Raw genomic sequence first — 25959 nt, 5'->3', positions numbered from 1 at the left:
AAATTTCTTTCATAGGGAGAAGAAAAGTAATGAGATAAGAAAGATTGAAATGGCAATAGATATTCCGACAGAATTTGACATAATATGAGATACAAAACCAGAGGATATTTTTGTCTTTTAGCAATACTGAATATCATGTCTTCTTATACATTGCAACTTCATTACTATTTTACCACTGCTCTCACTTTAGAACTGGGATAACCAAAGTACACAGAGATGGAGTAAACTGCCCAAGTTCATAGTGCCAGGGAAAAGCAGGAGCAGAATTTGAATCAGGACGTCAGGACCCCCCTCCTCATTTATCTAGTTCCCAGACCCCGTTCCTCAGCTATGGCTGGGCTGGCTGCACCAAAATCATCAGGGATGTTTTTCCAATTTTTGGAAATTCTGATTTAGTAGATAAGAACCTGAAGTCCAAGTCTGAAAAATTCCCTGTAATTCTAGTGAGAAAAAGCTAAAAATAACAGGCAAGATAAATATTGAGCAAAGAAGGACAAAATTAAACATCAGTAAATTCTCTTCATTTTGGTTATGTCTTAGAGTATCACAATTCATAATGCCACTTTCAAAATCTACCAAAAAAGCACACCTACTTTTAAAGTTTTTCCAGATAAGTTGAACTCCTTTTGTCAATTACTCCTTTGTTACATGAGTTCAGTTCAGTTCAATTCATTTCAGTCGCTCAGTCACGTCCGACTCTGCAGCACGCCAGGACTTATGGCACCCCACTCCAGTACTTTTGCCTGGAAAATCCCATGGACGGAGGAGCCTGGTAGGCTGCAGTCCATGGGGTCGCACAGAGTCGGACACGACTGAAGCGACTTAGCATCAGCAGCAGCAGCAGCAGCAGCAGCAGCAGCAGCAGCAGCAGCAGCAGCAGGCCTTCCTGTCCGTCACCAACTCCCGGAGTTCACTCAAACTCACGTCCATCGAGTCAGTGATGCCATCCAGCCATCTCATCATCTGTCGATAAACATGCTTAAAAGTAACATCAACAACTACTACCTATGTAGAAGATATTATGCTAGATGTTTTAGTTTATCACTTTTAAATAATGATAAAATATACAATAATCTTTATTGCAAATCCCATATAGCCAACTGATTCTCATAGAATACTTTTGTTGATTTTTGTCCATCTCTTTATCTATAGCCAACCTATGGTTGCATGTTAGAAACAATTGTAGTGCCTAAATGTAAATTGATAATTCTATTTAGGTTATTAAATGAGATAATAGTGAAAAAAAAAGAAGACATGTGTTGGACTTCATTCATTCATCAATGATTGAGTGACTATTTTGCTGAATTGAATAGCTTTTCAAATACTAGAAGACTATGTCCTCAGTTTTTGCACTATTGACAATGTGACAATTAAAAACATGACACTTCTATATTTAATCCTTTAATATAATATTCATCATCATTTCCTTGAATATAGAAATCAACCAAAGGATAATCCCTAATTTATATGGTCAGCAATTTGTGTACAGTATATACTATTGTATGTTATTTTCACCCTATGAATATCATTGACATAATTAACTTCAAAAACATGTAATACTAAGTACTACGAAATAATTAGGAGGTCATGAATTTTTAGTATATGTTACCTTTGAGTTTAACATAATTTATTTAATTGAAAGTTTATATAATTTAATGTTTAATAATGACAATGTTTAATAATCAGATTTCCAAATTCCTGAAAATTTAGCAATCGGCTCTTGCAAGCCAATGAGAGTAGATTCTAGCATACTTCTAACTATTCACATTTTATAGATGAGAAAACTAGGTAATCCAAGTGTGATCTATCCTATGTCTTAAAGAATATAAAACACAGATCATGATTAAAAACTCTTCAATTCCAGTTGTTACTTTTGCCCAGTCTCTGTACTATCTACCTACATGGTCTACCTGTATAACATTAGGCAGCTCTTGCTTATATATTGCTTTAAAATATTTTTCAAACATTTTTATGTGTGAAACTTTATTCCTGTAATTTGAATTTTGTGTCCTTTTTCTTCTAAAAATCTCCCATAAAAATCTGATCTATTTTTACTGTCAGTAAACTCTCAAAATTTTGTTATTTGACAATTAAAATTCAACTATAAATTAATTTAAAGCTACCTGTTGTCAAATTTCAAGATAGCCTTTAGAAATTAACTTAAAGTTAGCATTAGGTCCAGAGAAGGCAATGGCGACCCATTCCAGTACTCTTGCCTGGAAAATCCCATGGGTGGAGGAGCCTGGTAGGCTGCAGTCCATGGGGTCGCTGGGAGTTGGACACGACTGAGCGACTTCACTTTCACTCTTCACTTTCATGCATTGGAGAAGGACATGGCAACCCACTCCAGTGTTCTTGCCTGGAGAATCCCAGGGACGGGGAAGCCTGGTGGGCTGCCATCTATGGGGTTGCACAGAGTCGGACACGACTGAAGCGACTTAGCAGCAGCAGCAGCATCATTAGGTCTAATACAGAATACTGTTTTCTTTTGGGAAGCATTTTATTTAGATTTCTTTTTTTGAGTTATATATTAACTGCTTTTCTTAAATATCAAGAAGGTTAAGGAATCTACGACAGAAGTCACTTATAAAAAATAGATCTTATCATTACAAAATTCACACCAGCGGCGAGAGAATTAAATAAGATAGTAAGAAAGATGATTTTTTTAAGAAATTGATATAAAAGAAAATTCAATTATTTCTCTATTGAGAATTTAAATGTTTCTAAACTCCATGTAAATTTTAAATCTAGTAAATTTTTCAATAAAGGAGCATTTAAACTTTGCTTATACAACTTTGTTTCTTCCTTTCTCACTTATATGAAATGGAAAATAGAAACTTTCTGAATATAATGGTAAGTGTAAAATTTTGTCTGCACTTTTATCTCACTAAGGAAAGTTACCTTGGTAAAGATGTGGTAAATTTGAATTTGAAAACTAATAATTAATAGCTTGGCAGCTACTTTGAAGGAAACTAACCCAAAGTTATCCTCATCAATTTTTGATGAATAAGAAAAGGAACTAAATAATTGCACAGCGATATAACCACATGAATTATTTGAACTGTAATTTGATTATGTTTTACCCTTAAGATTAAAAATAATAATGGCTAAGCATTGACATGAAAAATGACCCTAAATATTAGAAGATTAGGCGGTATGTGATATTATATGAGGAACACTAAGAGTTTTCCCAGTCACTGTTTAAAACAGCCCTACTCATCACTGGTCTACAATGGCTGCCTGAATTCCCATATTACTCTTTCAGATATTTCAAAAAGACAAGACATGCAATCCAAGTTGTTACCACCCATTAACATCTCTACAGAAACTATACTGTCATATTAGCTAGTCACTCTGAAGAAACTACTCAGCAAAATCAAGTTGTGAAGTAACTGGAGTAAAGAAAATGAACGTCTATGAAGTTAAACATATAGAAATTTTCCATCACCTATGAAAGGCCACAGTGAGGGGAGATGGTTCTGCTACCCCTGGAACCATAATAAAGGGTCCAAATAGAAAAAAGGGCAACACTGAAATAGTGTTACATTGCTAAAATACATAAGTTGGTAGGAATTTTGTTTCCCTTGGAAGAAACAAATAAGAGGAAATAAAATTTTAGGTCTTTTATACTTTATATCTTATTCAACTTAAATAAAATTCATTAATTCATAAGCCAATTGATTAAGATTTTATTATTTCACTAGAAGTTGTTTTATTTTTCTTAATTTTTGTTTTGTTAAACAAGTCAAAGTTATTGTGTTTATAAAGAAATAGGTGAAACATTCCATCTGTCTTTCAAATTAATAGAATGGGAATCAGTAATTAATTTTAGCTTCAGCTTAATGATTAGCTACACTTGATCTCAAGAGATAAGCTCGTAAACCTAGGTTTGTCCCAATAGAAAAAAGATTTCAGATTAAATGAACCTGATATACATACTATTCTTCTCTCCTACCCTTCTGGAGTATCATAAGCAAATCCCACACATAATTTCACTTTCTTCGTAAATACTTCAGCATGTGTTTCTAAAAAACAAAGGCTTTTTTTTTTTTTACCTCTAATCACAATGTGATTATCACGAAAAAGTTCTCAACGTTGTCAAATATCCAGTTAATATGTAAATTTCCCCTATTGTCTCATAATTTGTTTATAGTTAATTTTTTCAAATTGAAATTCAGTCAAGGACCACAGACTGCAATAGCTATTAAGTCATTTTGAATCTATGTATTTCCCCCCTCTAGCTTTTCTTTATGGTCTTTTCCCCCAATGTACTTACTGAAGAAGCAGAGTTTTTGTTAGTAGTATTTTTCATACTCTGGCTTATCCCCGTGGTGTCAGCTAGCAAGTTTCTCTGTCTCCTCTTATATGAGTTGATAGTAAGATCTTGAGGCTTGATAAGAATAATGCTCAATGTTTGGCAAGACTGCCTCACAGGTGATGACATGTATACCTTACCTCCTGCTACCACAGTGTTTTGAGTGTTTTGGCTGTTAAGACTGATAAGGGTGTCAGCTTGGTTCATCCACCTAAAAATTCCCATCAGCACAAGCTTTCCCCTGTTTTAGCAAACTTCAATAATCATTCTCCAAATACGTTGTTTTATTAAGGAAAGCAAAATGATGATATTTTGATTTCGTTATAGGATGGAGTGGTGACTTCCAAGCTCATTCAAGCTGAACCAGAAGACAGAATTTGAAACATTTTTCTTTAAGGAAGGATTCTGCTCACATGTTTTGTTTAATCTGATAACCTGCTTTTAGACTTTTCTAGCTTAAGAGATTTTCATAAAGATCAAGTATTTCATAATTTTACTATATCTTGCCTTAAAAATATAAGACACTAGAGCAAATTATTTTAGAGAAACAATTCTCCTCCATAAAAAAAAAAAGCAACATCAAGAGAATGAGGAAACAAACTACAGACTGAAAGAAAACACTTATAAAACACATATCTGATGAAGGACGGTTATACAAAGAACTCTTAAAACTCAATAATAAGAGAATGAACAACTCAAATAAAAACGGACAAGAAACCCGAACAGATACCTCAACCTGAGATGTCAAGTAAGTATATGGAAATATATTTAACACCACATATTAGGGAAATGCAAATTAAAATGACAGTGAGACACCATAACACACTGTTAGAATGGCCAAAATGCAAAAAGGATATGGAGCAACAGGAACTCTCACTTCTTGCTGTAGGGAATATAAAATGATACAGCCACTTTGAAGATGATTTGATGGTTTTCTTAGAAAACTAAACATACTCTTACCAAATGATCCATCAATCTTACTTCTTCACATCTACCCAAAGTAGTTAAAAACTTGTGCACACACAAAAACCTGCATACCAGTTTTTATAGCAATTTTATTCATAACTGCCAAACTTGAAGCAGCCAAGATGTCTTTGGGCAGATAAATAAACTATGGTACATTTAATAAACAATGGAATATTATTAAGCACTATAAGGAAATAAACTCTTAAGCAATGAAGAGACATGGAGGAAATTTAAATGCATATTACTAACTGAAAAAAGCCAATCTGAAAAGACCATACTGTATGATTCTAACTATGTGACATTTTGGAAAATGCAAAACTATGGTGACAGTAAAAGATCAGTGATTGCCAGGGGCTAAAGGAGAAACATGGATAAATGGGCAAAGAACAGAGGATTTTTTAGGGCAATGAAAATTATTCTGTATAATACTACAATGCTGGTTATATGTCATTACACATTTGTCAAAACTCATAGACAGTACTATACCAAGAGTGAACTCAAATGTAAACTGTGAACTTTGGGTGATGATGTGTCAATGTAGGTTCATCAATTGAAGTTAATGTACCCTGTGGTCCAGGATGCTGATAGTGGGAGAGGTTTGGGAGGGAGAGACAGGGTAGAATGTAATGGGAATGCTGTACTTCCTGCTCAATTTTGTTGTGAGTCTAAAACTGCTCTAAAAGTAATGTTTTTATTTTTTTAAAAGACACATATACAGAAAAAAAAACCTCCCTTTATCAACTATTCAGTTACCCTGAGACACAATTCATACAAAAAGTCAAGATAAACAAGCTATTTCCTGTTACTTATCAGAATAATGAGATATTCTCTTGCATTTTCCAAAGGTTCATAGATTTTTAAATACTTAAATAAAATAACTTGAATGATAGGAGAAATAATATATAATGTATATAGTCCATGTCTTTATTTGCAAACAGGCCCATAAAACTTTTTCAAAGTCATACTTATTTTTCATTATTATATCTTTAGAAGAATTATGTATATTTGTTGCTGTTCAGTTGCTAAGTTGTGTCTGATTCTTTGTGACCCCATGGACTGCAGCATACTGGGCTCCTCTGTCCTCCATTACCTCCTGAAGTTTGCTCAAATTCATGTCCATTGAGTTGGTGATGCTATCTAACCATACAAAGCAGTTAATAGAAGTATGCAGTGGATAGAACACATTAGGAGTCAAAACACCTGTATTAAAAATGCTTAGTGATACCACCTGGTCAGGCAACCTTGAGACTGTGAAGTGAAGTGAGGTTGCTCAGTCGTGTCCAACTCTTTGCAATCCCCATGGACTGTAGCCTACCAGGCTCATCCGTCCACAGGATTTTCCAGGCAAGAATACTGGAGTGGGTTGCCATTTCCTTCTCCAGGAGATCTTCCCGACCCAGGGACTGAACCCAGGTCTCCCGCATTGTGGGCAGACGCTTTACCGTCTGAGCCACCAGGGAAGTCCACCTTAACCTATCTTCACTTTACCTTCCCCATATGTAAATAGGCATGATAATACCTAAGCCTTATGACAGGTAGACATAACGTATCTGAAATGTTGGTGCTTGACCAAAAAATAAAAGGATTATCAAAACAGATTTCCACTTCTGAAATAAAAAGTCATAAGACAATCTACTTTATTTTCCCTGCCTCTTCAAAGACAACTTTTGGAACAACCTAAATAGAAAAGCATCTATCTGATGTTTACAGAAAGTCAGGATGTCTAAATAACATTTTTGATAACCCTTGTCAAGTTAGATAGTTCTTAATTGGTTGGGAATATTCTATTCTTATTATTAAATAGGCCTAGACCATACTTGTGTTTTAAAGACAGGAAAATTATCAGAGATCACTCATAGAGGGTTTTCAGCCTTGACATAATGAGTACTATGAGCTTGATAGGTCTTTGCCTGGGGAGAGGGCTTCACTAGTACTTTGTGCGCGTGTGCAAAGTTCACTTCAGTCATGTCTGACTCTTTGGGGCGCTATTGACCTTAGCCCGCCAGGTTCCACTGTCCATGGGGTTCTCCAGGCAAGAATACTGGAGTGGATTGCCATGCCCTCCTCCAGAGGATCTTCCCCACCCAGGGATCTAACCCATGTCCCTCCTGTCTCCTGCACTGGCAGGCAGGTTCTTTACAGCTAGTGCCACCTGTGAAGCCCTTAGTGCACTGTTGGAAGTTTATTCAACAACTTCAGATGGTAAAGAATCTGTCTGCAGTGCAGGAGACCTGGGTTCAATTCCTGGGTCAGGAAGATCCCCTGGAGGCCCACTCCAATATTCTTGCCTGAGAATTCCATGGACAGAAGAGCCTGGTGGGCTATAGTCCATGGGGTTCCAAAGAGTTGGAAACAACTGAGTGACTAACACTTTCACTTTCATCCCTTTTCTCTACCCACTAGATGCCAGTAGCAAACCTCCCTACACATTTGTGACAACCAAAAAATGTCCTCCTGACATTGTCAAATGTCCTTAGGTGAGGGGAGGAGAGCCTAAATCACTCCCGGCTGTAGAGTAATAGTGACCTTCAAAATGTAAAAGATAAAATCATCTTAACCTTTTTCTAGAAAAATTGCCCTCATACTTTAAACTTTTCCTGCTTAAAGTATGACAGGCTTTTTTTGACCAGAACTGTCTTTGTGGTTTTTCTCTGAAACTTACCATAGTTTTCAATTGTATGGAAAGATAAGTAATAAAAGGCCAGGTATTAAATTATTTTGAACCTTTATACTCATATTTAGTTTCACTATTGTTCTGCTACTAGCAGCTTCATGGGAAATAGATGGGGAAACAGTGGAAACAGTGGCAGACTTTATTTTTGGGGGCTCCCAAATCACTGCAGATGGTGACTGCAGCCATGAAATTAAAACATGCTTACTCCTTGGAAGAAAAGTTGTGACCAACCTAGATAGCTTATTCAAAAGCAGAGATATTACTTTGCAGACTAAGGTCTGTCTAGTCAAGGCTATGGTTTTTCCTGTGGTCATGTATGGATGTGAGAGTTGGACTGTGAAGAAGGCTGAGTGCCGAAGAATTGATGCTTTTGAACTGTGGTGTTGGAGAAGACTCTTGAGGGTCCCTTGGACTGCAAGGAGATCCAACCAGTCCATTCTGAAAGAGATCAGCCCTGGGATTTCTTTGGAAGGAATGATGCTAAAGCTGAAACTCCAGTACTTTGGCCACCTCATGTGAAGAGTTGACTCATTGGAAAAGACTCTGATGCTGGGAGGGATTGAGGGCAGGAGGAGAAGGGGACGACAGAGGAGGAGATGGCTGGATGGCGTCACTGACTCAATGGACGTGAGTCTGAGTGAACTCCAGGAGATGGTGATGGACAGGGAGGCCTGGCTTGCTGCAATTCATGGGGTTGCAAAGAGTCGGACACGACTGAGCGACTGATTTTCTAGGCAAGAGTAATTGAGTGGGTTGTAATTTCCTCCTCTGAGAGATCTTCCTCACCTAGGGATGCAGAGTAAGTATGTTCAAACCTATTCTCTCTCCACACATTGAACATAATCTTTAAAAATAAGATTATAAACTCTTTCAAATCATCAGTTTAAATAGCAAATCATAAAGTTTTCATGCTATATTTTGACATATTTTCAGTGGATAGTTTGAAGATCACAAAAATTAATCAGTTTTCCATAAAAAGTCAACAAACACGCAGTCTTCAAACAAGGACTTTATAGGAGCCCTAGAAGTAAATACCCCCTTCTTTCAGTCTAGCCTAACCTCAAGACTCCATGAAGACCTTTATCTATTGCCATCTCGTGTACCAAGAATGACAAGCATAGTCTGAATTAAAACTTGTTTTGATTAAACCTACAGCAAGCTGTTCACCAGAATTTCTAACAAATAAGCCCTTCTGTTCACTTGTTAGAGTCATAATCAACAAGAAGCCAAAATAAAAATGCTGTTAGTCCATTAGGTTCCTTAATCACTGAGAAAAAGAAAGATTGAGAAGAATGAGTCACTGAGCTAGCAAAGAGTTAACCATTGGTTTAAGATGGGTCACATGAAAAAAACTAAAATATTTCCTCTCTAAAAGTCAATATTTAATACCATGCTATATGGTTATACATTTTAATGTCCATGTCAAAGATAAACCTATACACTGTTGATCAAAACTTTCTCATAAGAAGAGAATGACTTTTAGTGAGGAAAAACACACATTTAAATTAGTATTCCCATAACTCTGCTTGTGAAACTTAGTATCCACTCAATAAAAATCAGTCCTTATTGATCAATTACAAGGCATCAAAGCAATATAAATCCATCCATTTGACAGATTTGAGAAAATCTGGGAGAGGGAAGAAAAAACATGAAAATAAGTAAAACTTCCTTTGAATAATTTTCCAGTGGCATCCCCCCACAAATGACTATAGTTAAAAAGGAAGAACAAGTTTAACACTAAGTTCTAAGATAAATTTTCTTTTTGATCTTTGTGGGGAGAGCTTAGATATTTGTAAATATTCCCTGTTAACAAGATAAGGCTTTACAAGTGAGAAAATCCTTGAAGGGAATCATCTTATATTAGATGTCACTGTTAATATAACTGCTAATAAAAGTAATGATTACAAAGATGCCATAATTTGCACACATACTGTATGCTTTAAATATTTAATCTTCACCACAAACATGAATGTGGGATTATTATCTCTGTTTATAGGTAAGAAAAATGAATGCTATATTAAGCAAGAATTTTTTTCAAAGTCATATAGCCAGTATTATCAGTTTCATAATTCACATTTTTATGTGTATATGTGTGTCCTTCTGAGAAATCTCTTCCAAACATGTAGTAGAAAGATTTTTCCCTATGTTTTATTATGGAAATTATTTTAGTTTTAGCTCTTACATTTAAGTCTATAGTCCATTTTGAGTCTGATATGGGTTATGAATTTCACTAGTTTGCATCTAGATCCAAATTTTTCAATCTCATCTGTTCAATAAAAAATAATGAAAAAAAATACTATTCATTCTCCATTAAGTTACCTTGGCACCTTTATCAAAAATTAATTGAGTGTATATGTGTAGGTCTGTTTCTAACTTATTCTGTTCCATTGTTCAATGTATCTATCTTTAAATCAGTACTATATTATTTTATTTAGGATGACTTTATAAAAAAGTTTTGAAATCAGGCAGTGTGAGTCCCCTCCATTTTTGAATATTTTAAATTATTTTGGGTAATATAGGTCCCTTGGATTTCACAGTTTCTACTAAAAAAATACCCATTGGAATTTTGATGAAAATTAACATTTTTATCATTATTGAGTCTTCTGATCCATAAAAACATTATTGCTCCCAGTTATTTGCCTTCTTTGTTTTCTGTCAATAATATTTCATTGTTTCCAGTATAACAGTCTTGCATATATATGTTTATACATACATTAAAAAAATTTTTTTACTAAGTATTTGGTGGAATTTTATACTATTATAAATGGCATTTTTAACTTCAATTTCCAGTTTGTTTCTATATATGGAAATATAATTGATTCTTATATGTTGATTTTTACATGCTTTTCCATATCATTAATATAATGTTATGACCATTTCCTTATTTAGTCTTTTAACATAGAAAATTATAGTAACTGCTACTTAAATAATCAACCAACCTTGCATTCCTGGGATAAATCCAGGTTGGTAATTATGTACTATTATTTTTCTGTATTGAAAGATTTAATTTGTTAATTTTTTTGTTAATCATTTTTATGTCTTTACCTATGAGAAACACTGGTTTCTCATTTCTTATCTTGTAATGTCTTTGTCTAGTTTTTCTACCAAGTATCAGGGTAATACTGACTTGATGAGTTTAGAAGTCTGTCCTCTCTTGTTTTTCTGGGGAGAATTTATAAAAAGTTGGTAATGTACATCATTTCTTTCTTAAACGTTCAATAGAATTTACCAGTGAAGATAGTAGGATTGGAACTTTCTTTGTTGAAAGATTTCTAACTACAAATACTACAAATGTAATATCTTTAATAAATATAGGACCTTTAGGTTATATGTTTCTTCTTTTTCTCTTTTGTTTCAGTTTGAATGCTTTCTATTGATCTATTTTTAAGTTAACCAATTCTTCCCACTGTTATATCCAGACTGCTGATAAGCCCATCAATTGAAATTTTCTTCTCTGTTAGCATGTTTTTCATTTCCAGCATTCTTATTGGATTCTTTTTTTATCTCCATATGCCTGCTGAAATTTCCCATCTGTTCATGCATGTGTTTCTCTTTTCCACTACACTCTTTAACATATTTAACATAGTTATTTCAAAGTACTTCATCTAATGTTCCATAATCAGGGTCACATCCTGATTTGATTCTGTTGATTGTTTGTCTCTTGCTAATGGATTATTGTTGTTGTTGCTGCCACTTTTTTACTTATTTTATAATATTTAATCAAATGCAGGCATTGTATATAAAAGAAAAATAGTGAGATAACTGCTTAGTATTATGTAACAGCCTAAATGGGAAAATAATTTGAAAAAGAATAGATATATGTATATGTATGACTGAAAAAGCAATGTATTACAATCCCAGGCAGGGAAATCATTGAATTGTACACTTTAAAATTGGGAAATTTTATGATATATGAATTATATCTCAATAATGCTGTTATTTTAAAAAGAAAAATAGATTGATAAATAGTGAGATAAATTTAAAACAGCAAATGGACACATTTCTTTTTCTGCCAGTCCATGAGTGTGCAGGATGAGTCAATCTATACAACGGTGGAACTCGGTTTTTGTTGTTGCTCTAACTACCTTTGTGCTAAGTCGCTTCAGTTGTGACTGACTCTTTGCGACCGCATGGACTGTAGCCCACCAGGCTCCTCTGTCCCTGGGATTTTCCAGGCAAGAATATTGGAGTGGGGTGCCATTTCCTCCTCTAGAAGATCTTCCTGACTCAGGGACTGAATCCAGGTCTCTTAGGTCCGCTGCATTGGCAGGTGAGTTCTTTACCACTGATGCCACCAGGGAAGCCCCTAATTACCTTTAGTTTACCATAGATTTCAAATTCCTCTGGTGGTATACTGCTTCTACCTTGTGCTTAGCGTGAGAACTATCTGCTGAAGGGTGCTTATCAATATTTCCTTTCCATTCCCACCTTTCAACAGAGGTTGCATGCCCATCACAATGGAATCTCTCTCCAGAATTTTCTCCCTCCCCAGAGACAGACCATCTGCTTTAGTTTGTTATTAAGTGCAAGGTTTTTGTGAGTGCCTGGGAATTTTCAGTCTCTTGTTTGACCTTTTCAGGACTTTTTCTCTTCTCCCCATGGCAGCCCTGATATACCTTATATCAGTGAAATATCTTATGCAAAGTTGAGTTGCATGGCCCTATCCTATAACAGAACTCTGCTTATTATCAGTGCAAGATCTTGGCCTCAACCAAGTTTTTCCATTCACTAGTGGCAGACAACTTTTTCCTTCAACTCCTACCCCAGTGCAACCAAACTTTGCTTGATATCAATCAGGGCCTATGGAGAGTTACCTGCCCTTCCCCAGTGGCAGACAGCTTTCGTTCATGTAAGAAAAAGATTCAGAAAAGCACCAGACATTGCACCTTTCCCTCGATAGCAGGCAGTCACCATCCACATGCCTGTACCACTAAAGAGTTCCCCTCAGGTTTCCTTGCTTGCCTCCAATCCTATTCATGAGCACACAGGTGGGGCTCCTGGACAAGCATTGGTGAGCACTGGCAGGCTCTCTTTAGTGTGGTGTTTTCAAGGAATCTAAATTGTTATGCTCACTCAAATTTGACCTTTAAGAGTTTGCTAAATTTTTAGTTTGTATTAGTCACGGGTCTCCAGAGAAACAGACCAAACAAGATGTATATGTATGTGCACACACGTGTGTGTGTAAAGAATTTTATCATAAGGAATTGGTTTATGTAATTAGAAGCTGAAAAGTCCAGACCCAAAGGAGCTGATGGTATACTTCTAGCTTGGGTTTGAAGACCTGAGAAGCAAGAAATGATGCAAGTTCCAATCCAAATCTGAAGGCTGGAGAAGACCAATATCTGAGCTCCAAGTGAGGCGAAGAGAAAGAATACATTTTTACTCAGCCTGTTATTCTATGCAGGTCTTCCTGGATTGGAAGAGGCCCACCCACATCAGGAAAGGTGACCTACTTTACTCAGCTTACCAATTCAAATATTAATCTCATTCAGAAACATCTTCACAGACACATCCAATAACCATGTTAATAAAATATAATAATAATAAACAATGTTTAATCAAATATTTGGGCATCCTATGGCCCAGTCAAGTTGACACAAAAATTAATTTACACACATTGGTTTTCTTCTTATCTGATTTTATGGCTGACTCCTCTTTTTTACTGTATTCTATCAAAGGCAAATTTTGTGTGGCCCTTATCTCCTTGGGGGCTTTCCAGGAGGCTCAGAGGTAAAAATTCTGCCTACCGAGCTGGATACACAGGTTCGATCTCTGGGTCGGGAAGATCCCCTGGAGGAGGAAATGGCAACCCACTCCAGTATTCTTGCCTGGAAAATCCCATAGACAGAGAAGCCTGGCGGGCTATAGGCCATGGAGTCACAAAAAAGTTGGACACAACTTAGTGACTAAACAAAAATATCTCCTTGGAGGGGCTTGTCATCTTTAGAAATTCAGTAACACCAATTGTCTCGAGTCTCTGATAAGTACAAACAAGTTATAACTTTGTAAATTATCCCATGCTTTTGTAGTTAGAGTAGGAGCAACCTATATTCAAAAATAGAAGCAGTATTCCTGCACACTCCTCACATTCAGAGTAAAAAGCTTCTGAATCAAGACATGTTCACTGAACACCTGTCAAGTTTTGTTTTTTACAACTGGAAAGCTAAATGATAATGTAATGATATAATGTCTCTACTCAATGTATCACTAACATAGTACCTGAGAAGGATGGGTGGTATAACAACAAATAATACCAATATTAATAGTTCAGTGAAAATAATTTAATAATAATATTCCTTACTCTAAGAAACCAGGTCACAGAAAATAGATCCATTTCTCACAATAAATATATTATTAAGAGCTCAGTAAAAAAAAGCAATTAACTGTTTTATGAAATTGTTATTTGAAAATTGTTTTAGCTTCTCTGAAAATTATCCCAGAAATGTTCCCTAAAAAGTAATAGCGTCAAGGAAATTTTGTAGGCAGCAGCCAATTTCCACTTGCTTTTCTCCCCATTTTCCCTCTTACAGGCCATGGAAAGATGTCAGTGCAGTTGGAATCTTTAATAGAAAATTTTCACTCACTCTAACAGTTTAGCCCACTCAGTACAAAACAAACTAAGGGCCAAGGGTCAGTGCCAACAGTTCTTTGCTGTTTGTCTTATTATTGTTAAAATATGATATATGACAACTGTCCCCTGAATCTCAGTTTCCTGAAGACAATATGATAAATTTATTTCAACTATTCTGATGCAGAAAGCTAATTAAGTAAACTAGTTTAGCAACTGATCACGTTTCACTAATTTCAACCATCTGCTTCAACATTTGTTCCTATGTGTACTAGCTTTCATAACTTCTTTCCTCTATTAGCAATTAATGAAATTGTTAATAAGCTACATATATGATATGATGTTGCAACGATTTACCAAAGGGTTACATTATGAGGTAAATTTAACAATTGTAGAAAAATGACTCTGATAATCAAATGTTGTACAACAGCAACTAGTTTTCTTCTTAACTCATATTTCTCAATTAATCATTTAATTAACACACATTTTATACATAACCCATAATTTTAAACTCATGGTCATATTTACCACCCCTTTTTACATGCTAACTGCTTATATAAGACACATATTAATGCAACACAACCTCTGTGCAAATTCTGAGGCTTGATTTTAATTCACTGAGCTTTTTCATAAGATTTCCTTTCAATTATTGTGGAATGCATAAAGAGGCAAGCTATGCCACTATCCAGTTCCTATGCTGTGTTCAGAGAATGGTCTATGCACATACACTTACATCATGATTTTAATATTTTTAAATGAGATTAACTTACGAAGACCTTGAAACATAAGTCCTATTGAACTACTTTAGCTTCCTACAATAGCTTGATACATTCAGTAACATTCATACAAATGAAAAATATAAAATATCATTAGACTTTACTAAGTATTGGGCTTTATTTTTATGGCAATTTAAACAAATAAATATATTATCAGCTCTTTAATATGCTTGCATGAAATACATGGTCAGTGCTAAAAGTTCACCTCATCAATATTGTCTCCCTCTGATTTTAGCCACTACTCTTGCCCAAATACACATGCCTATACAGTTGATCCTTGAACAACAGGAGTTTGAACTACTTGGGTCCACTCACACCAGGATTTTTTTCAATAGTTGATACTACAATACTACACAATCCATTGTTGGTTGACTCTACAATGAATATGGAGGAACCACCAATATGAAGGGCCAGCTATAAATTCTATGCAGATCCAACTGCAGTAGGTTGCACCCTAACCTCCTGGGTTGTGTATATGCATGCTCTCACCCATACTGAAAACTACCCCCTTCTCTCTGATGACCACCACCTTCTCTTTCCATATCCACAATTAAAATATTGTTATAGAGGGGAATAAAACTGGATATTGTGAAATATCCAAAACATCTTCACAAAGATTTGCATCTTTGCAAACTTTGTTTATAGATGTGTATAGACATGTATAGCTGATCCTACACATTCCTCTTCCAAGTTGTCTGGATAACATAGACCTAAGTTAGGAATTTTTAAAATGACTTTATCAATTTACAGGGAATGATATGAATAAGAAAATATATCTGAGATCATAATATAACAATGAAAATATATAACAGGTTTCCAAATGACTTGAAAATGCAATTTGGAGTCTCAATGAATCATAAAATGGATACATTCATAGAATTATTTCCATCTTCCACTATGCAGTGTTCATCCTATGACTCAGGTACATGAAGACTGGACACAACTGAAGGACTGATTAAGCAAACTTACAAAACTCTGTTTAAAAAGGAGATTACAGCAACTCATTCTAAAGGAGAGAAAAAGGCACCAATTTGGTTCAAGTTCAGAAACTCAGCGTTGGTGAGGCCAAGCAAATGAGAAAATCCTCCATTCAGGGTATCGCTAGCTTAATTCCATAAACATGTGTTTTTATCTCCTTTAACCCATGAGGAGGTTGAAGTTTAAAGAATCTTGGTCAACGTCATAAAACTCAAAGTATAATAATTAAATTCACAGCAACTTGCCTAGAAACATTACTAGTATTAATCTGTATCCAGATCATTAATTACCCATCAATCATTCCCTGTTCCTCAGTCAATTTGCAGATTATATTTGTCCTTCCCTGTCTAAAAAATTTAATACCAAACTATTGGGAACACCTGTACATACTTCTTATGAAAAACTTACTTCTCAGGTTTTGCTTGATATTATAATTCATAGAGATAAGCAAGAATGCAGTATATTGATACAGTTGCATTTAGAATGGGGATTGAAGTAATATAGTATGATACTAAGCAGTCTTGTTCTCCTGTGTTTTACATGTTTTTGTATAATTTAGCAATTCAAATTTAAACTAATGCCATTTTACCATTGGTATATAGACATAATTTAAATAACTAAGAGAATAAAAATAAAAATAATTCAAAACATAAGAACTACATCCTTGGAAGGAATTGGGAGCCATATTAGAAAGATTAAACTCAAACTGATAACATAGTCTGGCCTTCTTTAAATATGCCCCTTTTTATGATGGAGGTAGCTTTCATTTTACAATGGGTACTCCATGGCTTAATTAAAACAATCAGGTTGAAAATCCCCTGAAACTGAGGCAATAGAACTTAGAAACACTGTTTTCTTCAAATAGTGCAAGAATAAAACTGTTAATCTCTCAGTTGTGTCTGAATCTTTGTGACCCCATGGACTATAGCCCACCAGGCTCTTCTGTTCATGGAATTCTCCAAACAAGAATACTGGAGTGGATAACCATTCACTTCTCCAGGGGATCTTCCCAACCCAGGGATCAAACCTGGGTCTTCTGCCTTGCAGGCAGATTTCTTTACCATCTGAACCACCTGGGAAGCCCTGGTGTGGGAATAGTAGGGAGAATAATTCCACCCTAATCTAGGGTTCACTGAAATTGCTCATCAACAAATTGCTTCATCAGTTATGTTTATATCAGTTTCACCACTTAAAAAGATTAAAGCCACTTTATATTTTGTATTTCATCCTAAGCAACATGCACTCTTAAATCTAGTATCCACAATTTTGAGAGCACACTAATCATAATTCTACAGTTTTTCAGTAACTCAGTGACAGAACTAAAATGTTATAGTATGCCCCAATGAAAAAAGAAGTTGTGCATGGGCCATGAAAAAGAAAACTTCTCTTCCTTACATCAAAAGAAAAAAGGAAAGGAAGGGAGGGAGGAAAGAAGAAAAAAATTGTGTCATGATTACATAGTATGTAAATATCACACCCAAAGTCATAAAACCCAATAAATCTATATTTCACTAAGGACCAAGTCAATAATGAATGAGTGAGAAAACAAGTGTGCCCAGTTTAAAGCATTGTCACCATACATAAGGCATGACTGACTGTTATGGCCCAGGGAAATTTGTGTTTTAATGGGTACAACTTGAGTGCATTTTGATGTTTATTAAGCACATATGAGAGCTTCTAAGTTTCACTTGTCATTTTCTAACACTCTTTACAATCACAACTTTTCCATTGTCTGAAATATTCTACCCCTTTCTTTTTTATTTTATAATTTTCTTACCTTTTTCCTTTCTATTCCAAGAAACCTGAGTGGTTCAAGTTAATTTGTTATCAATTTTACCACAGAAGATACATATCAGAAGACAAAGAACTAATTCATTAAGACCACAGTAAAGAAAAAATAAACAATTTGGCAGAACCTGAAATAGTTATAATTTTAAAAATGTGGTAAAACATAGCTGCAATATTTAAGCACCAAATTTAATCTGTAAACCAATTTAAACTGAAGCCAAAGTCAAAAGAAGATTAAAATGTTGGTGTCTACTCCCCTAGCTATTCATAGTCCTAAGAATGGAGCTTCCTGTCCCTACTGGTAAAGAACCCTCCTGACAAAGCAGGAGACCTGAGACACAGGTTCAATCGCTGGGTGGGGACAACCCCCTGGAGCAGGGCTTGGCAACCTACTCTGGTGTTCTTGCCTGGAGAATCCCATGGACAGAGGAGCCTGGCAGACTACAGTCCATAGGGTCACAAAGAGTCAGACATGACTGAAGGGACTGAACACTTAGCACATGGTGAGAAGCAGGATATAAGCAGCACCAGCAGCCACAGTGGAGGGCCCCCAAAACAGCTAGTGTTCTAGACAGAGACTCTGGTAATCTCATTCTGGCTCCATTCCCCTTTCCTAAAATAACCTCTTAATCTTGACCTCCATAACCTATGCCATGGATAAAGATGGAGACACACACCACAAAACTGGACAAGTGCGGCTCATTGGCCGGCAATGGGAAATCTGGTCCTAAAAGTTTCCTAGATCAGGGATCTAACTCTGCTGGCTCTGAAGGAGTAAGCACTGAGACTATCCCTGCCCTTGACCACCACTCTGAACACAGCCACTGGGCAGCCATATTTTATTGTGAGGGTGAGACAGAGGAGTTCCAAATTAATGGCTTTGTTCATTAATAATATGCCAATCATTTTCTATAATGAGCAAAATCTAATATGTCTAGCAATGTCAGGAAAAGCAACTATTTAGCCTTTTTTTTTTAACCACATAAGTGAAGCAAACTTATAACAATGACGTTTTTGAAAACTATCTTTTAAAGAACAGCATTTAAACCTTCTGTAATGACAATTTCAGGGTTATCATTTTGATTATTAGTTACTGACTTGGGTATAGTGAAATAATACCCTAGGAAGGCAGGTAGAGCTGCATAAACGATCCCTAGTCACTGTGCTTCTGCATGAAGAGTCTTGTGTCCTTCCTTTGAAACCTGCTATTATTTCTCATGACTGTCAATATGTTACCACTTTTCATCTGCTCCCTTACTCTCTATATGATTGTCTGGGTAAGGTTTTGAAAGAGTGCCAACCTCTCCTCTGGAGTAAACTCTGGACTGTCATTTATCATTTAGAGGACTGTTTCACTTACTCCCTGGTTCACAATTTGATTTCAAATCATGGGCTAAAATCTGCCTTTTGGAGCCATTGAGGTTCACCATATTGTATATGTTATTGTTGTTTTCCCAGAGAGCATGATACGTTTAAACTAGATTATCTTCTGTTACCATAAACAAGACATAAGAACTTGCCAAGAGGTTAATATATAGCCTAATAGCTTTAGAGAAATTCAGGGAACCTTGAAGTTTCATTCTCATAGGTGTCTTGGGTTTCCACTGAAAAATGTCACTTAAATAAGAAAAATATACCTATTTTCTTCATGACTAGCTCTGGTTATTTAAATCAGGCCAACTCAAATATATACATAAAACCTTAAAGCAAATCTTAAATATGCACCAAAGTTTATAGCTTTCTTCATGAGCTTTCTCTTACTTATTCCTAATAGAGTCCTTCATTTCGACTTTACTGAACCCCAGTCTTCTGAATCTGTGACCCTTAACTTTATTTCTTCCTCTGGTGTCTGAGCTTCAGGTTTTTTCAGTGAACCTGACTTGGATGTCCTTCTGGCTTTTGACTATGAATTACCTCTGGTAGAAATCTCTTACTATAATAGCTCCAGGAAAGGAAGGAAGGAAGGAAGGAAGGAAGGGAGAGGGAAGGAGGAAGAAAGGGAGAGAGAGAGGGGGGAATAAAGGGAGGGAGGGGAAAAAAGGGAGGGAGGGAGAAAGAAGCAGCAAATAGATATCCAGTCACAGGAGCTCAGACATTCATCCTCTACACTTTATATAGAGAGAGTATTTAGACTTCCAATTTCAAAGTCATTGTTAATTAGAGCAAGTTAAACTCCAGATGATATTTTGTCCAATAGGAAGCAAGTTACTTTCTATCTACCAACAAAGTGAAAGCCACATAGAATAGGAGAATGGGAAAATTATTTCATGACATTTTTCTTCATCATATGCATTTAACGACTTCATAGGATTAAGTGTGCACAAACTTAATCAGAAGCATGTGAAAGATAGTAATCACTGAACAAGAATATTTAACTCTTTTCAAAAACATGAAAATTGCCAGCCACAATTTTTAATAACTTGCTGACTATTCTGTAAGGATTCCGAGGGGACTTTTCCTATTGTCTTAGAAATTCTGTTGAAGCTCTAATAATGAAAATGGTAGGCAAGAAGTACATTTATCTTCTGAAAAATATACTACATACTCTGTGCTAGACCTAACTAAAAGATGGCAGAAACAATCTAATGATTCTATCAATTACAATGATCCACTTCTACCTCTATAGAGTAGAAAATAAACTGGAAAAAAAAAAAAGAAAATAAACTAGAAAGGGGAGTTGAAATGGTTCATCCAATAGTGTTGTGTCATTCATTTCCTTTCCCAACCTGTAAAGAAGAGAAAGAAATTGCTTCCCAATCACAAGTGAAGAAAGTTTGGAGTGCCTACAATTCAAACATGCATTTAACCTCCTAGCGAAATATTTGCTAAGCTAAGGAAATCTTGCAGAACCAGAAGTAAATGAGATAATGAAGAGATTGGAGAGTTTGTAAAGTGCCCATGGAGACCAGCAACACAGTTGAATGAAGAGATTGACATCTGCTGCCTGCTTAGAAAATGTTGAAGGCAAAGGGCCTGGAGGGATTGTCAGAGGAGACAATTCAGCTGGGAGATAAACCAGTCTTTTAAGCAGATGATGAGCTTAAAAAAACATAAGCCTCCTTAGGCTGGATGGTCACCCACTTAAAGTAGCTGGACTCAAGGCAAGTCATTGGGATCTTGTCCAAGATGGCTGCCTTCTGGATTAAGGATCTCCAATAGAGTGGGGTGTTCCGCCAGAGTCAGGTAGGATGTCACACAGAACTCACTGCTATGTGAGGGAATGGGAGCAGGTTCTGGACAAACAAGAATTTTGTTATACTATGAACCTAATCTCCTGGCAAAATCATCATGTGTTTTGGACAAGAGGCTAGTGACCATTTGCCAAAGGAGTTTTAAAATTCCAAATATTAGTATGAATTTTAGATGATGGATTGTGACCAATTCTAAAATATGTTCTGAAAAAAATCTATGATGCACTATACTGCACAAACAGATCTGTGCTTAAAACAGCACCAAAAATCACATTAGAGCATTCTACCACATCCTGTACTATCAATATTCTACACCTGATCTGGCTCTAAAGGCTATGTAGTGAAAGAATTATGAGAACAAAACCATGAAGTGGTTGTTAACTTAATGAAATAAGATGTTGATTTAACATTAAGTAGGGATATTTCACCCTTATGGCAGAAAGTGAAGAGGAACTAAAAAGCCTGTTGATGAAAATGAAAGAGGAGAGTGAAAAAGTTGGCTTAAAGCTCAACATTCAGAAAACTAAGATCATGGCATCTGGTCCCATCATTTCATGGGAAATAGATGGGGAAACACTGGAAACAGTGGCTGACTTTATTTTTTGGGGCTCCAAAATCACTGCAGATGGTGATTGCAGCCATGAAATTAAAAGACGCTTACTCCTTGGAAGGAAAGTTATGACCAACCTAGACAGCATGTTGCAAAGCAGAGAGATTACTTTGCCAACAAAGGTACATCTAGTCAAGGCTATGGTTTTTCCTGTGGTCATATATGGATGTGAGAGTTGGACTGTGAAGAAAGCTGAGCACCAAAGAATTGATGCGTTTGAACTGTGGTGTTGGAGAAGACTCTTGAGAGTCCCTTGGACTGCAAGGAGATCCAACCAGTCCATCCAAAAGGAGACCAGTCCTAGGTGTTGATTGGAAGGACTGATGCTAAAGCTGAAACTCCAGTACTTTGTCCACCTCATGGGAAGAGTTGACTCACTGGAAAAGACCCTGATGCTGGGAGGGATTGGGGACAGGAGTAGAAGGGGAAGACAGAGGATGAGATGGCTGGATGGCATCACCAACTCGATGGACATGAATTTGAGTGAACTCCAGGAGTTGGTGATGGACAGGGAGGCCTGGCATGTTGTGATTCATGGGGTCACAAAGAGTTGGACACGACTGAGTGACTGAACTGAACTGAGGGTTATTTCAAGTAATAACTTGGACTTTTGTAAACAGATGTTGAGGAGGACTTCTAAGAAATAGTATGACAATACTCCCAAAGTGGTAGATTCAGTTCAGTCGCTCAGTGGTGTCCGACTCTTTGCGATCCCATGAATTGCAGCCTGCCAGGCCTCCCTGTCCATCACCATCTCCCGGAGTTCACACAGGCTCACGTCCATCGAGTCACTGATGCCATCCAGCCGTCTCATCCTAGGTCGTCCCCTTCTCCTCCTGCCCCCAATCCCTCCCAGCATCACAGTCTGAGTGATGCTTCCAATGAGTCAGCTCTTCGCATGAGGGGGCCAAAGTACTAGAGCTTCAGCTTTAGCATCATTCCTTCCAAAGAAATCCCAGGGTTAATCTCCTTCAGAATGGACTGGTTGGATCTCCTTGCAGTCCAAGGGACTCTCAAGAGTCTTCTCCAACACCACAGTTCAAAAGCCTCAATTCTTCGGTGCTCAGCCTTCTTCACAGTCCAACTCTCACATCCATACATGACCACAGGAAAAACCATAGCCTTTACTAGACAGACCTTAGTCGGCAAAGTAATGTCTCTGCTTTTGAATATACTATCTAGGTTGGTCATAATTAGCACAACTAAAAGCCAAGGACCCAGCCCAAGTAGGTATGATCATTCATCCACTTACAGGCAGGGAAAACCCTGGGATTTATGGCAGGGTCAATCACAATACTAAATGTGATTTTTACCCTCCTTTCTAAAAATAGCCCCCCTGATTGACTACAGTGAACCTAATGAATGAACGAAATGACAGTCCAAATCTGACACTTTCAAACAAAAATTAAAGGCAATACTTCTGAAGCTAAAGTATTATTCAGTTCCAAATCTAAAAACAGGAAGAGATGAAAATGTGTATTGTTTAGGAGAGGGGAAAGATTTTGGATTTAAATAAGTGATTTGATCATGAGGTGAAACCTTTCATTGTGAACCACATACCTTCTGTACTTTAAAAAGCCAGAAAGAAAAACACCAATACAGTATACTAACACATATATATGGAATTTAGAAAGATGGCAATGACCACCCTGTATGCAAGACAGCAAAAAAGACACAGATGTGTATAACGGACTTTTGGACTCAGAGGGAGAGGGAGAGGGTGGGATGATTTGGGAGAATGGCATTGTAACATGTATACTATCATGTAAGAATTGAATTACCAGTCTATGTCCGACGCAGGATACAGCATGCTTGGGGCTGGTGCACAGTGATGACCCAGAGAGATGTTATGGGGAGGGAGGTGGGAGGGGGGTTCATGTTTGGGAACGCATGTACACCTGTGGTGGATTCATGTCAATGTATGGCAAAACCAATACAGTATTGTAAAGTAAAATAAAGTAAAAATTAAAATTAAAAAAAGAGAAATGCATGCATAGGCATCCCAAAAAATATGTACAAGACACGTATGGCAGCATTGATTCAAAAGTTCACCAAATAAAATGGATTAAAAAGTTAAAAAAAAAAACCTATTGCTTCTTTTCTAGACACAATTCTGCCAATTTTAGATCCTCCTCAAATGTCACAATTTTGATTTCTAAAATGATTTTGTTTTGATATGCCAAGTCACATCCTATTGTTTTAAAAGTCTTTTAAGTTTATTCAAACTACTAGAAATGACCTTTTGAAAACAATACCTGGAATATCCAACAAGAAAAAAATCTCTAAATTTGAAATTCATTTTAGGTTTAACAATTTGGAAAAATTAAGAGGGAATAACTTGGAGTTTTTTATTTTGTTTATCTCAAGGTTTAACTCAACTCAGCGGCTTTCCAAACACCAAATGTGGGGAGTATTTTGCTCTTCTTCCCGGTAGAGGTTTGTTTTTTTTTTTTTTAAAGAAACCTTTTATAATCATTCTCATTTTCTTATATTTTTCATAAGTGTATTAAATACATAGAGGATTGCTAGGTGATTAAGATATCCTTCTGTCTTTCTGAGTCCTAGAAGTCAGTTTCAAAATATTTCAGTTTTAGAGGTAAATAATGCCAAACACATTTTAAATTAATGTAAGAGGGAAATCAGGCTTCCCCAGTGACTCAGCAGTAAAGAAACGTAGGTTCAGTCCCTGTGTTGGGAAAATCCCTTGGAGGAGAAAATGGAAACCTACTCCAGTATTCTTGCCTGGAGAATCCCATGGACAGAGGAGCTGTCAGGCTACAGTCCATGGGGTCAGAAAGAATCAGACATGCCTGAAGCAACTGAGCACACACACACAAAAGAGGGGAAGAAAGTGCTATGTTAATAGGTCAAGATTTTAAAAGGTCTGCCCTTTTTGCTATTTTTAGTATATGCGTGGTAGGTAAGTGTGGCCCAGCTGTAGAAACATATCAAGGCATGTGTAGACTAACTTGAGCTTCAGAATTTAAGGCTCCTGTGGTATCTTTTGGAGAAGGCAATGGCACCCCACTCCAGTACTCTTGCCTGGAAAGTCCAATGGACGGAGGAGCCTGGTAGGCTGCAGTCCATGGGGTCGCCAAGAGTCGGACACGACTGAGCGACTTCACTTTCACTTTTTACTTTCATGCTTTGGAGAAGGAAATGGCAGCCCACTCCAGTGTTCTTGCTTAGAGAATCCCAGGGATGGGGCAGGGGGGAGCCTGATGGGCTGCCGTCTATGGGGTCACACAGAGTCAGACACGACTGAAGCGACTTCGCAGTTAGCAGTGGTATCTTTTCCTCTCCTGAGACCAGGCAGAACACACCGGGCAAGACAGGGTTGGGAATAAGTGAATTCTCTCTCTGAATCCTTTGTAACTAAGGAATGACTGTTTTTCTACCATCATGTCCAAATGACAAAGAAAAAAACTGAAAAAAATAAAAAGTTTGCATCTGTTAGGTACCACCTACATCTGCCTACATATCTTCATGACGCAGACCAAGAACATGTGTATGTCACTAGCAGAGGGGGCTGGAGTTCATAGCATGAATCCCATTGGCAAAGACGTATTTTAGTGGGTTGAATTACACCCATCTGATAAACAACATTTGGGTTCACCGCAGGGAGGGCTTGGAAAGAGACAGGCTGCTCATGAGGAGATACTGACACTTGGGAAGAAAGCAGGGAGGAAATGCAGCATAACAAAATCCCATTTAGCTACTGAAGATGACTTCTCCAGCATGAGAGTATGCTGATCATTACTATCTTGGAAGAAGTTACACAGATATTGATATGCTCAACTTTAAAAAAAAAAAAAGGTTCATTCTGCAAATACCTTCTTTTAGATTAAGTTATTTTCAAATAAATATACCTGTAGAATTATGCTGCAAAAAAAAGACTATAAGAACCAAATATCAGAGAATTTTAAAGACATTTGTGATAAAATCCTCCCACAGACTCAATTGGATTAAAACTAATTCCTCTTATCCTCCAACCTACTGAGAATTTGCTTATCCCCAAGCCCTGTCCTGCTCACTTCTCTTATATAACCTATAATGGAAAACAATCTAAAAAAGATATATACACACATGTATG

This window comes from Ovis canadensis, chromosome 2, assembly GCF_042477335.2.
Source record: "Ovis canadensis isolate MfBH-ARS-UI-01 breed Bighorn chromosome 2, ARS-UI_OviCan_v2, whole genome shotgun sequence".
Taxonomy (NCBI): Eukaryota; Metazoa; Chordata; class Mammalia; order Artiodactyla; family Bovidae; genus Ovis; species Ovis canadensis.
The sequence above is the reverse complement of the archived record's forward strand: the minus strand, read 5'-3'. Positions refer to the sequence as shown.